This window comes from Pristis pectinata, chromosome 30 (assembly GCF_009764475.1).
Source record: "Pristis pectinata isolate sPriPec2 chromosome 30, sPriPec2.1.pri, whole genome shotgun sequence".
Lineage (NCBI taxonomy): Eukaryota > Metazoa > Chordata > Chondrichthyes > Rhinopristiformes > Pristidae > Pristis > Pristis pectinata.
Genome location: NC_067434.1, coordinates 16,192,925 through 16,206,513, shown reverse-complemented (window position 1 = coordinate 16,206,513; position 13,589 = coordinate 16,192,925). Strand labels below are relative to the sequence as shown.

General features: G+C 42.6%; 1 protein-coding gene across 1 annotated transcript in view; it reads right to left on the bottom strand.

The window, feature by feature from the left end:
• cdh23 (cadherin-related 23) overlaps nt 1–13,589 on the bottom strand; it is a 710,459-nt gene that overhangs the window by 509,700 nt on the left and 187,170 nt on the right.

The following is a 13,589-nucleotide window of genomic DNA, read 5'->3' as shown; positions in this document are numbered from 1 at the left end:
AAGGACAGCTTCTATAAGACTATTGAACAGTTCCCTTATACGATGAGATGAACCCTTGACCCCACAATCTACCTTGTTTGACCTTGCACCTTAATGTCTACCTGCAATGCACTTCCCTGTAGCTGTGGCACTTTACTCTGCATTCTGTTATTGTTTTTACCCTGTACTACCTCAATGCACTCTGTACTACCTCAACGAACTGTGTGATGAATTGATCTGTATGAATGGTATGCAAGACAAGTTTTTCACTGTACCTCGGTACATGTGACAATAATAAACCAATACTAGCTGTCTATCTATGCCTTTCATAATCTTATAAACTTCTATCAGGTCTCCCTCAGCCTCCGCCGCTCTCTGCCATTGTTGGTGGGATTAGTTCTGTCGTTATGTGTGGCCTTTTATGTTTGTATTATTTCTTATGATATAGGAGGCCACTCCGCCTATCAAGTCTATACCAACTTTCATAGAATTCCTACCATCCATTCCTGCACTTATTTCCATGCAATCTAGTCTCTCTCTTTCGCCCATCAAGTCCCCCCATGATTCTCCTGCAACCCACCTGCATTCGAGGTAATTCACAGTAGCCAATTAATCTACTAATAAGATTAAATTGGGAATGTAGGAAGAAAATGGAGCACCTGGAATTACAGGGAGGACGTGCAAACTCCACAAGGAGAGCAGAGGGCAGGATTGAGCTCAACTCGCAACATCCATGAGGCAGCAGCACTACCTGCTGTACCACTGGGCTGCTCTTTTAACTGCAGTTACTGTTGTAAATTGACAAGGTAACCATTTTATGCACAGCAAGGTTCCATAAACAGCAATACTGTTGGGTGACAAACGCTGGCCAAAACTTGGAGGAAAAATTCCTTGCACATTCAAAGGAATATCAAGGAATCTTCTACTCAGGGACAGACAGGGTCTTGATTAAATATTTCCTCTGTACTACATTGAACCTTCAGCCCAAATTTTGCCTCCGTCAGCCTACAACCTCATCACTCAATGTCAAGAATGTTGGCGGTGGGCAAAAGCTAACAGTAATAATGAACCAAGAAAGAAACATTCTGAGGCAATGCAACGCATTAGTGCCACCCGGCTGCACTTAAACTACAAGGAAAAGCCAGCCTGAACTACGATCCATCAATGTAACCTTACGTCCCACCACAACCCAGCTTTGCTCACCATCACAGTGACTTAAAACCATCGTTCCATTTTCCTCTCACATCCATTATATCATCTAACTGCTAGGTTAAGCCATCTCTTCTCTCAGCCTCAAACAACACCACTGAGTCAACTTAATCTAGTCATCATCACCTGTAGGTTGTGGCAGCCAAGTTGCACATGTTCCACATTCCCTGCATTACATCAGTACCTATATTTCATATTAATTATATTTTCCTATGACAGGAGACCATTTGTCCATCGTCCATGCTAACCCTCATTTATTTGATGGTATTTCAATGGCTGTGTAGCATTAGGGGATCACACAAGGTACTACAGAAATACAAGACTCTCTACAGTACTGGGAGAGGGTTTGCTGCCCTTGGTTATTCTGATGAGCAATCCATTTTGTCGAAGCCTGTATTATTTCAACTTCAAGTGAATGTGAAGCAAAACCCTCCCACAATTTCAGATGAGAATTTTGATGGCAGTTCCTTTCAGATAGAGTCAGGACACGATTTGCTTCCACTGTGAAGTACAGCATCAATTCCGGCACCAAACCTCAGTGAAAATATGCACAGCTGCCACAGCAAGTTTCCCTTGAAATGGAATGGCTTTCAGAGCAAATGCTGAGTGAAATTCATTTCGCTTCCCTGTATACTGGAATTCCACACAATGCCACAAACATCCTTGTAATTTGCACTCATTCAAGAGTTCCACAACACTGGGCAAGAAGTGTCCCAAACCAATTTAAACCCGACTACCAAAGACATTAGTTATTTTTATAGTAAGTCAGTATCACTGATTAATTTCTCCCCTCGCCCTGCCTTTTAACAAAAAGGACAAAATATTGCACAAATATAGTCCCTTCATGTGGAAAATGTCAAACAGAACAATCATATTTTAATTGCTGAACCAAAGATGATGCAGCATAAGTGACCTGCACTGCCAGTAAATTGTTTTGAAATGTCAAAGAGCACATTACTCCTTCGACTGGTCTCTTATTCTGCTTTTAACTGCAGTGGAGCTATAATTATTTTTTAAAATTCTGATTTAACAATTCAAAACAAGATGAAAGTAAATAAGGCAGGAGACGTCCAAGTAAGGTTTAAAACAAAACTATGCTGCTGTTTCTGGGAAAGATCTTTCTCACCACAGCAGGCACGGTAGTGTAGCGGTTAGCGTAACACTTTACAGTGCCAGAAACCCGGGTTCAATTCCGGCCACTGTAAGGAGTTTGTACGTTCTCCCCGTGTCTGCGTGGGTTTCCTCTGGGTGCTCCGGTTTCCTCCCACATCCCAAAGACGTACGGGTTAGGAAGTTGTGGGCATGCTATGTTGGCGCCGGAAGCGTGGCGACACTTGCAGGCTGCCCCCAGAACACCCTATGCAAAAGATGCATTTCACTGTGCGTTTCGATGTACAGGTGACTAATAAAGATCTTATATCTTATACATAAGACAAAACTTAGTGACGTAATTTTTTTTCAGTTATGCAGTAAACACTTGAGAATCCAACCGCCAAGCTCTCTCTCTCTCCCTCTCAAGTCCCATCAGCTGTGGCACTGTATGTAACATCCCTGCTTCTGAGTCAGCAGGTTGTTGGTTCAAGTACCTCTCCAGACAATGGAGTACTGTGGGAGTGCTGCAGTGCTGGACGAGGCAAGTTGTGGCCCTGTCTCTTCTTTCCAAAGATCCAATGTGAAGAGTCGTCGCTGGTACTCTTGGCCAATGTTCATTTCTCAGTCAGTTTTAAAGACCAATTAACTGGACATCATCTTGTCGCTGTGTGTGGAAGCTTGCTGTGTATGAATTGGCTGCCGCACTTCCTACATCACATTACTTACTACATCTCTAGAGTTTTTAATTTGATGAAAAGCACTTTGGGACTCCTGAAAGAGACAGGAAAGGTGCACAGAACTGCTACCCTTATCCCAATACCAATTAGCCTGGACCTTCAATATATATTAAAAAAATCATTCTCAAGTGAATTTTATAATGAACTCATCTCATCACAAAGCAGCTGATTTATAAACTTTGCAGAGATCCATGGAGGATTCAGTTCATTTCTTTCAGGGAAATAGCACTGGGGTTATTGCTAAGGGGTCCTGGAAGTGTCAATGGGGTCAAGGGTAAAGGGTCAAAGACCAGCTCACAGATTCCAGTCAATGTTAGGACAGCTATTGTGAAGAGAAATAAAATAATTCTACAAAGGCAAATAAAACACATTGCTATATTTTTTCTAATATCCAACCAAAAGAGGTCTGTAATTTCTAGTTGAAGAAATCATTCAATTACCCTCAGGAATCAATGGGAGTACAGTGGGCAGCTTGAGGCACCCCATGTAAGAAAGGATCCAGGGCTTTAGAGAGCGTGCGAAGACATCTGCCAGAATGGCCCCAGGGATGAACGACTTCAGCTGCACAGGGAGATTGGAGAACTTGGGACTGCTTTTCTTATAACAGAGAATACTGAGGAGATTTAACAGAGGGTTTCAACACTGAACGGTGTTCAACAGTGTAAAAAAGGAGTAATCATTTCCAGTGGTGAATGCTCCTGCTACCAGGGAACCCATCTTTTGGCCCAATTGCAAGAGGTTCAGGGTATAGTTAAGGAGGTATTTTTTTTACAATCCAGAATACATTGCTTAAAATGGTGGAAGTACATTCAATTATAACTTTCAATATGGACCCTAACTAAAAAAATGCAGTGTTTTGGGGAAACAGCAATGGAGTGAGACTAATTAGGGCATCCTTCCAAAGAGCTAGCACTGGGCCAAGTGGCTTCCTTTAGTTCTGCAAGATTCCGGAAGTCTGGTTTATCTTTCCAAACAAAACACCTCAGTGCATTAAGGGCAGTGTTACTTTAAATCTGAATAAAGCTGTGAACAAGGATTGGTAGAATTCAATCAACAGTGGTGGTCACAGACAGTTTGGTCATGACGGAAGGCTCCTTTGACTTTGGATCCTTTAACTGGAAATTAGCTCTGGAACTTCGTTACTGGTGTTCAGGTGAATGTGATAAATCCCACCTCACCATGTAAAGGCAACCATACCTGGCCAATGCTCCATTTCAGCCTTACTCACCTACAAGAGATTAACTAGCAAGCTCTCTCACTGGCACACAGTGCCTACCATCGACAGAATACACTGCAGCTATCTGCCAACGTTAGACTGCACCTCCCAGATGGACAAGGGCATCAGGTGCATGGGAACACCGGCACAGCAGGCTCCCTACAAATCCACACTGCAGGTTACGACAGGGTCCTGTTCCTGTGAACCGTTCGTAACCCAAATAGTTCCCAGGTCGGAAATGCAACTGCAAACTGAGATCCCACATGGCAGAAGATGCCTGCAGCCCCACAGTAGCCGGCAAATCCATCCCGATGGTCTCCCAAACACTTGTGTATAGCCCCTATGTATGAACAAGTTGGGTGGTTATTAGCTGGAGAGGACCTGTATTCTGACATGGAAATGTATCGCTGTGTCACGGTTGCTGCATCCACGTCTCAGGATTCCCACCTCACAACACTGTGGGGGTTCACTCACAGGACTGATGTAGCTCACCATTAACCCTGAGGACAATTTGGGATGGGAAACAAATGTTGGCCTGGTGAGAGAAGTAAAACAAGAGGATCAAGGATTTCGTGAAGCTTGATTTATCTTGAACAATTGGTGCAAGCAAGAAACTGGGACAGAAAGTTTTGACGAGATGTGCCTCACAGGTTCAGACACTCAGGTTCAATTCTGACCCAGGATGCTCCCGTGTGCAGTTTGTGCGTGTTCTTGCTGTGACCACGTGCGCTTCCTCCAGGGGCTCCTGTTTCTTCGCACATTGTACAAGTTGGTAGGTTAATTGGCTACTGCAAATTTTCCCAAGTGTGCAGATGAGTGATAGAATCTGGGAGGAGCTGACGGGAATGTGGGAAGAGGAGATTTAGTTTAATTTGGCATCATGTTTGGCATAGACATCGTGGGCCAAAGGGTCTGTTCCCATGCTGCACTGTTCTACGTTTTAATAAACTGGGATTTTTGTGTGGGTGGGTGTTTGATGGTCAGTACAGACTGAGTGGGCCGAAAGGCCTGTTTCCATGCTGTATGACTCTCTATGTATACTGACACAAAATGCAATTTACCATCTGCCAATCAGTGCTTCAAAACATCATTAGGATTTTAGCTGTTAAAAACATTTACCTTGTCTTGAGGTCCAACAGTAGAAAGGTACACACATGGTTTGCTCTGTTGCAATAGCTGAAATTCTAGGTTAATTTGCCGTGTTTACCAAGCTTTGAAAATCAAAAGTGCATTCGACAGTGACACCCGTAAATCCAAGGCCATTGACCTTTGCAGATGGAGAGATGCAGCAGAGGGGGTGGGGAACAAACTCAAATGGTCTCTAGTGGCAATAAGTCACTCCAGTAAATGTCTTTCAAATCAGCAACTGTATTAAAGAGGGTAGCACAGGAAATAGAGGCAATGTGTAATATTCAACATCCCATTTCTAGAATTTATGGCAGTTAATTTACTGCCCTGGGAGATCTGCCTAAGAATCTCTCGTTCAGAGAAAAACTGACATTCTATTTTCTTAAAGCGAATAAACAGTGTCTGACAGTTGTGTCAGGCTGGTTAGCTGGAGTAACCTTCAGGGGGACAATCTCCACAATCTACAGCACATTTCAGAAGCTTTCTCTGTGGAGCATAAAAGCCGATTGCTCGGTATAAAACTACTGATGCAGTCTGCTAGAATCTCCACCAGTGCTTTGAGTCTCTGCTGCATCAAGTAAGCAATGTGCATCTTATCTGATGAAATAGCTTACCAAGTCGTTATCATTTTACCTTTACTCGCCTGAGTGAAATATCCAGGATGTTTGGATGGACACTCCCAGAGAGCCTCTTTGCAAGTAACATCAGACAACCAGAAGAAAATAGGAACAGCAGCAGGGTACTCGAGCCTATCTCGTAGCTGATCTGCCCCATGTTTTCTTCTGTGTTCACTCCTTCTGTGCCAGTTCCTCATCTCTCTCAATTTCAAACATGTATCTACTTCATCTTTAAATCAACCCCTCCTTCCCCATGGACAAGCCCCGCAAGTACAGGACATCCCAGGGGAATGAACAGGTTCTGTTTTTACAGACATCCGTAAGGCAATTTTGTCTGTAAGTCTGAAAATACACAATAATCACTTGATGTGGTAGCCACACCTGCACAGTGTTGTAAAGAATGGCCCACAAGACTTGCAAGAACAATTACTAAAAATGGAGAGAGAGGGTATTGGCTTATTATTGTCACTTGTACTGAGGTGCAGTGAAAAACTTGTCTTGCATACCAATTATACAGGTCAGTTCATCACAATGCATTGAGGTAGTACAGGGTAAAAATAACAGAATACACAGCTACAGGGAACTGCAAGTGCAGGTAGACAATAAGGTGCAAGATCATAACAAGGTAGATTGTGAAGTCAAGAGTCCATCTCATCGCAGAAGAAGGTAGTTCTGCCGTTTATAGAAACAAGTGTACTTGTGTTGGTCGGACTTCTGAATAATATCATGGGAGCTCGTTTGTACGTAGAGGTGTCCACAAGTCAAGCGTTTGTAACGCAGGATGGCCTATACTGGACCACTAGGGGCTCCCCTCCCTCTCATTTGCAAACACCGAGAGAGAGAGAGCTCCAATCCCAGCAAATACCAACATTCCCTAAAATTCCCCATCTCCTAGAAGTATTGTCACACTCCCAGGGACAACCCCACCCCATCACTTAAAAATCCCAGGTCACCTCCTTTGGGTGGAAACAGGACCGTGAGCTCCTGCACGTACAGACAAACCCTTCGGACCTCCGTCCTTATTCGTGTCACTCATCTGAAGAGGCAGAATTATCAGTGAAAAGTCAAACACATCAGTAAACCGACTGATACAAAAAACAAGGCGGCAGATCTCTGGCAACCATAATGACCACAGTTTGAAAAGCAGTTCCATTGTGCATTACTAACAGCATTGCAACTATGTTGTAATATTTCAAAAGCCTTGTAATAAAAATCAGAGAACGTATAGCATCCTGCATTACATTGCAAATTTTAAAAATTATGCTCTTTCCCAAAGCTGGCAGCAGGAAGCAGAGTTCTGGATTTAATTGACTGCACCTGTCTCGTAGGGTTGCTTGTAAACTCTTAAGGCTATCAACGACTGACATACTGCAATTCTGTTCACACAATGGCTTACCATTAAATACCCTCTTGTAAATAACGGCACAGTAAGCTCACCCTCTGAAAATAATAACACTCACGGGGCTCCCCCGCTCTGCATACACTATCTTGACAACCAATGCCACCCCCACACCCTCCCACTTGCAAATCCTAAGGAAACTCCTTCAGGTATAGACAGACTACACAGACAGATAAACTCCCATGGACCTCAATTTCTGAAAGGCCGTATCAACCATCCACTTTACAAGGAATGATACTGCTATTACCACTTAACAGAGATTGTACAGATGGCAAAAACACTTCAACGCACACATCAATATGAACCTATAGTCATCATCATTCTGGTTTGTCAGATAGTGGTTTGCAACATACATAGGCAAAAGAATTTGCAGTTATGTTATTCCTATAAAAACCCTGAAGTCCTAGAGCTTGTACACACCTTTGAAACATGTTTCTAGAACATAGAACAGTACAGTACAGAACAGAACAGGCCCTTCGGCCCACAATGTTGTGCCAACATAGCTAATCACTTCTACCTACAGAATGCCCATATCCCTCCATTTTCTTCTCATTCATGTGCCCATCCAAGCCCCTCTTAAAAGCCCCCAATGAATTTGCCTCCACCACCCTGTCAGGTAACGCATTCCAGGCATCCACCACTCTGAGTCAAATACGTCCCCCTCTCACCTTAAATGCATGCCCTCTGGTATTGGATTGCTCAATATTGGTATTCATTCTGTTGAAAGGTTGGAAACTTGGTAGCTAATTTCCATGCAGCAATGTTCCCCAGACAGCAACAAGACAATACCAGGTAATCTGCTCAAGAGACGCAAGTTGGGGAACCAACATTGGCTAAATCTCCAGGGGTAAATTCCCTGCTCACATTCCAACAGTGCCTTGGGATTTCTGTGGAACAAAGGAGACTGAAGAGAGATTTAATTGTGGTGTTTAAAACAGTTTGGGCTGGGACAGAGTAAATGGAGAGGACACGTTTCTGGCAGCACCATGTCCAGTTTAAAAATGAGGGTTTGCCCATTTAAGACAAATGAGGTGAAATTACTTCTCTGAGGATCACGAACCTTCAGAACTTCCTTCCTCAAAGGGAGGTGAAAGAAGAGTCTGAATATTTTTAAGGCAGAAATAAAATAGGTTCTTGAAAGGCAAAGTGGGAAACGTTATCACAGGGAAGTGGAGTTGAGGATATAATCAGATCTGCCATGACTTTTTTAAATGACATAGCAGGTTCGATGGGGGCCAGTGGCCAATTCCTGCTCCTGATTTGAATGCCCAACTGAGGGACTGGATCAATATTTGAATGGAATCAAGTTTACTGTGACCTTGATTGAAAAGGTAAACTGATTTTTTTGTTCAACTCCACTTTGCTATAATATTAATGTCTTTATTTCTATCACTTAAATGTACTTTAAGTAAAATTTAACTTTCATAATAATTTAATTTTCTTTTAATTATCAAATAAATTTCAACTACTTTTCAATATGTTAGATTATCAGAGATGATTGAAAACAGTTAAATGGATGATAGAAAAATGGAGGGGTATGTGGGAGGGAAGGGTTAGATTGATCTTAGAGAAGGTTAAAAGGCCGGCACAGCATCGTGGGCTGAAGGGCCTGTACTGTGCTGTAAAGTTCTACGTTCTAAAGACTTAAACCAGCTTCGAGCTACCAGCAGGCCATCAGGGCAGTCCGGGGGCATGTCCTCAGGATCCCCCAGGTGAGGTTTTGTTGCCACTCACAGGTCGCCCCACCTCGCAGAACTGCTGCAGAAACAAGGCCTGGAGCTGGAACAGACCTGCAGGACAAGTGCAGGGATCTAGGACTGGGCTTCTGAACACACAAGGTATCTAAAAAGCCACACCAAACAAAATTAATGAAAGCTGTTCTACAACAATTGGAGTCACAGAGTCAGCAAAGGGTCCATTGGCCCACGACGTCCTTGCCAAACTTTGTGCCCATCCACACTAAACCCATTTGTCCGCATCCTTCTCTCCCTTGCCTATTTAAGTGTCTAAATGCCTCTTAAAAATAGTAATTACGTCTGATTCCACCACCTCCTCTGGCACCCACCCCAGACATTCTCTCTTCTCCCCCCTCCCATCGGGCAGCAGATACAAAAGCCCGAAAGCACGTCCAACCAGGATCAAGGACAGCTTCTATCCCATTGTTGTAAGACTACTGAATGGTCCCCAGTACAATAAGATGGACACGACCTCACAATCTATCTCATCTTGACCTTGCACCTTGTTGTCTGCCTGCATTTTCTCTGTAACTATAACACTTCATTCTGCATTCTGTTATTGTTTTCCCTTGCACTACCTCAATGCACTGATGTAATGAAATGATCTGTATGGATGGCACGCAAAACAAAGTTTTTCCACTGTACCTCGGTACATGTGACAGTAATAAACCAATTTATAATTTAGTTCCAGATATCAACCACTCTCTCTTTATAAAACTTACCCCTCAGGTTCCCATTAAAATTCCTTTCTCTCTCCTTAAACCCTCTTGGTTTTGATACCCTTACCACAGGAAAAAAAATTTTGATTATCCACCTTATCCATCCCTCCCATAATCTTATATGCTTCTATCAGGTCATCCCTCAGCCTCTGCTCCTAGCCTGTCCACCCTCTCCCAATTTCTGTTCAAACTACACTCAGGATATGAGCACATTCTTTATGCTGACACTCCAGCACACAACTGAGGAAATATTTCACAACCAGAGGTGCCATCTTTGAGTTGGGGCATTAAACAAAAAGGCCTTGCCCACTCCCTCAGGTGGCCATTAAAGACCCTAGTGCATGACTTGAAGAGCAGTGAAGTTTTTCTCTGGTCAATATCCATCCCTCAACTGACCATTTGTATCACTCCTGTTTGTGGGAGCTTGCTGTAAGCAAATTGGCTCCTCCGCATTTCCTACACTGCAATAGTGATTCTACTTCAGAAAGTACTTAGTTGTCTGCTAAGTTTCAACATGTCCTAAAACTGTGCAAGATGCTATTGCACACTTATCTTCTCACACTTCACAAGTCAATAAAAAACTGACTACTACATCAAACCTTACAAAATGCAAAGTTGCAGTTAAACCCCATTCCAAGATTAGTCCTTACTACTGAAATTTTAATTTTCTGTTGTCATCTGAAGGTGAAAAGTCATCTGAGCTGAGTTTCATGGATTTTAACACCTTGCCTGAATAGCAATTTTTTTTATTGATTTTGCGTTTAATTACTGATACACACACACACACACACAACCTCCTAGTAATCTAATTTCCAATGAAGGAAAGCTATCCTGCAGAGTATAGGTCAAGCTTAAATATCTATGTTAACATGGTGGGTTTCAAATTCGTGCTATTTTTGGTCTCAATCCTAGATCCTGTGTTTCGTCAGTGCATCCTGACCCAGCTCCCTCCCACCAAAAGGCATGGGGTTAATTGTTAAAAAGCTCCATCCTAAACCAAACCCCATCGTTCTGCCCAAGTAAGAGGCTTGTGGCTCCTGCCTCAGTTGACACCAAAACCACTTGGCCCAAACTGGCCCAATGTGTAATGCAAGCCCACGCTCAGGTCCAAGACCTTATCAGGTTACTCCACCTTGCCTTGGTTTTGAGATGAGGCCATGACTTGGATCAATCTAGTTAGCAGTAAAGCTCCTTCTCATATGGGCCAAACACGGGTAAATGGGACTAGCTCGGATGGGTATCTTGGTTGGTGTTGACTAGTTGGGCTGAAGAGTTTCTGTGCTGTGAGACTCTATTAATCTATGACTTCAAATGTTTGAATCAAGTTTATTTGGCAACACTCATGTTAAATGCCCTGACGTATTTCACAATGTTAAAACTACTTTATGAATGCGACGTGCGTAGAAACTTCATTTCGCAGAAGGTAGTGGATCTCTGAAATACTCTATCCTGGAGGGTTGTACAGGCTGGATCATTACAAGTATTTACGGTGGAGGTAGATAAATTTTTGAAAGATCAGGAAATTGAGGACAATGGGGAACCGGCACAGAAGAGGAGTTGAGGCCAACATAGATTGGCCACGATCCTGCTGAATGGCAGGGACAGGTGCTCTACTCCTGCACCTATTTTTTTGAGAAACAAAGGGCTGCAGATGCTGGAATCCAGATGAAAAACACAATGATGCTGGAGGAACTCAGCAGGCCAGGCAGCATCCATGGAGAAAAGCAGGCGGTCAACGTTTCGGGTCAGGACCCTTCTTGTATGCTCTTTTGTAACTTGTTGTTGTGCACTGAAGCCACATGCCCCAATCTCCACCTGAAATATCTGCTCTCCTTGTCTCCATGTTACAGCAATTACTGGCTCCTATTTTCCTGCATTACCCCTTCCGTCACCTGGTCACACTCTCTGGCTGCTCGTCAACTGAACAACCTGGATCACGAGGGAGGCAAAAGATGCAATATGAAGTCTGTTGGCAAGGCAACGAGTGTTAATGTGGGTGGAGGGTAAATGGACTGGTAGGTTACGAAGAGGGAATCACTCATCCCCATTCCAGAAAACTGTTAACGCACAACAAAGGTGCATTCTCAATCTTTGTTACAAAGCCTAAAACTGCATTTGAGAGCAAGTAAAAAAACCAGCCAAGAAAACAACAGAAGCTCCAATTCTGTTGCTTATGGGAATGGTTAAGCAACTCAATTAATAATCCAAATGTCTAGAGTATTTATCTACAGACAAATTCAATAACAGCACCTGGGGTATTTAAGTTTAGTTAGAGGTATAAATTTTAACCATAAAGTTAGTGGATTGTCATAAATTTTTCTCATTCACAAATCTGCCATCTTTATCCGATCTGGCTATTGAGACTCCCAACCTTTCTATGTGGTTGATTCCTAATTGCCCTCTGAAATGAAAAATCCATCTAATTCAAGGCCAAGCAGGAACTAATGATTAACCTTGGAAAGTAAAACATTTGATCCCATCCAGAAACAACAATGGAGGATGCCTTAGACACTTCACTGAACCTTAGTTTGGAGGCTAACCTACACTAGTTTGAAAAAGAAATTACCTGGGAAGGGGTCAGAAATTCAAAGTAAGAGATCAATGTTAAGACAGATTATGGAGCTGCATGACTGACAGGTGACGTTTCAGATTGAAAGGGTGTACTGACCAAAGGGTTGGCACATTCAGCAAAGTCAGACAGTACATCCACAAACAGTGCTTTTTCCAGCATCTGCAGTTTCTCGTGTCTCCTTCCACACCCCTTTCAGGATATCCCAGGTCCTCTGGAAGTGTTGTCCCTGTTCTAACGTCAGAAAAGCAGCCTCCAATTTGCAAGTTCCAACCAATGACATCTCATTAATGATAAAATGAATTTTACATTTAAAATAGTAGGTTGAAAATATTAGCCAGAACACCAAACATAACTCTATTGCTCTTCTTCAAAATAGTGTCATGACACTTTTTGCATCCACTCGAAAGGTGAGAAAGAATCTCCAACAATACAGCATCTCTAACAATGCAGCTTTCCCACTTTGAAGTGTCAGGCTGAGTTCACATGTTTCTTGAACCTACGATTGTTAGGTTTAAATGCAAGGACTCAGTAGATGCAAGACCAATGGATACCAGGACAAGCCCTGGCTGTCTGTGTGATGGGGGTGGGAGCCGCAGAGGGGTGCATGGATCACATCTGGGTCAAGCAAGACAACTGATAGCACAAGATGTCACAGAGAATGTTCCTGGGGTGTAAGACAGCCGTTGTGTTTATGTTCATTTTGAAGCATTTGTTATGAGAAATAATTAATTTCTAAGATGGGGTCAGTTCATTAAATAAATGCAAGTTTACGTGCATTATGTAATTTCCTTAATATAAAAAAAGGATTAAGAGATTTTAAAAAGGATTAAGCTGTTTTTAATTAAGTTTATAATGGGTAGGTCAGAGCATTGGTTTGAAGTCCCTCTTAACTATTTTAATGCATTAACCTCACACAGAGAAAAACACACAGGATAGACACTGAAGGCACTGCTACCTTGCATCATGACACAGAATACCAAGGCTTATTATTCTGTGTTTTAGCAGAGTAACACCAGTATGCTAGTAATTACTTCTGACCAAAAGCACATGGGTTGAATTTTAAATGTGCCAAACCTGACACAACAGCCCTTCTATCCCATTAATGCAACACTTGAAGGAAATGGTCGATTGAGACTCATTGATACATGAGCACTTAATCTTTACTATTCACTCTAATTATCTTTA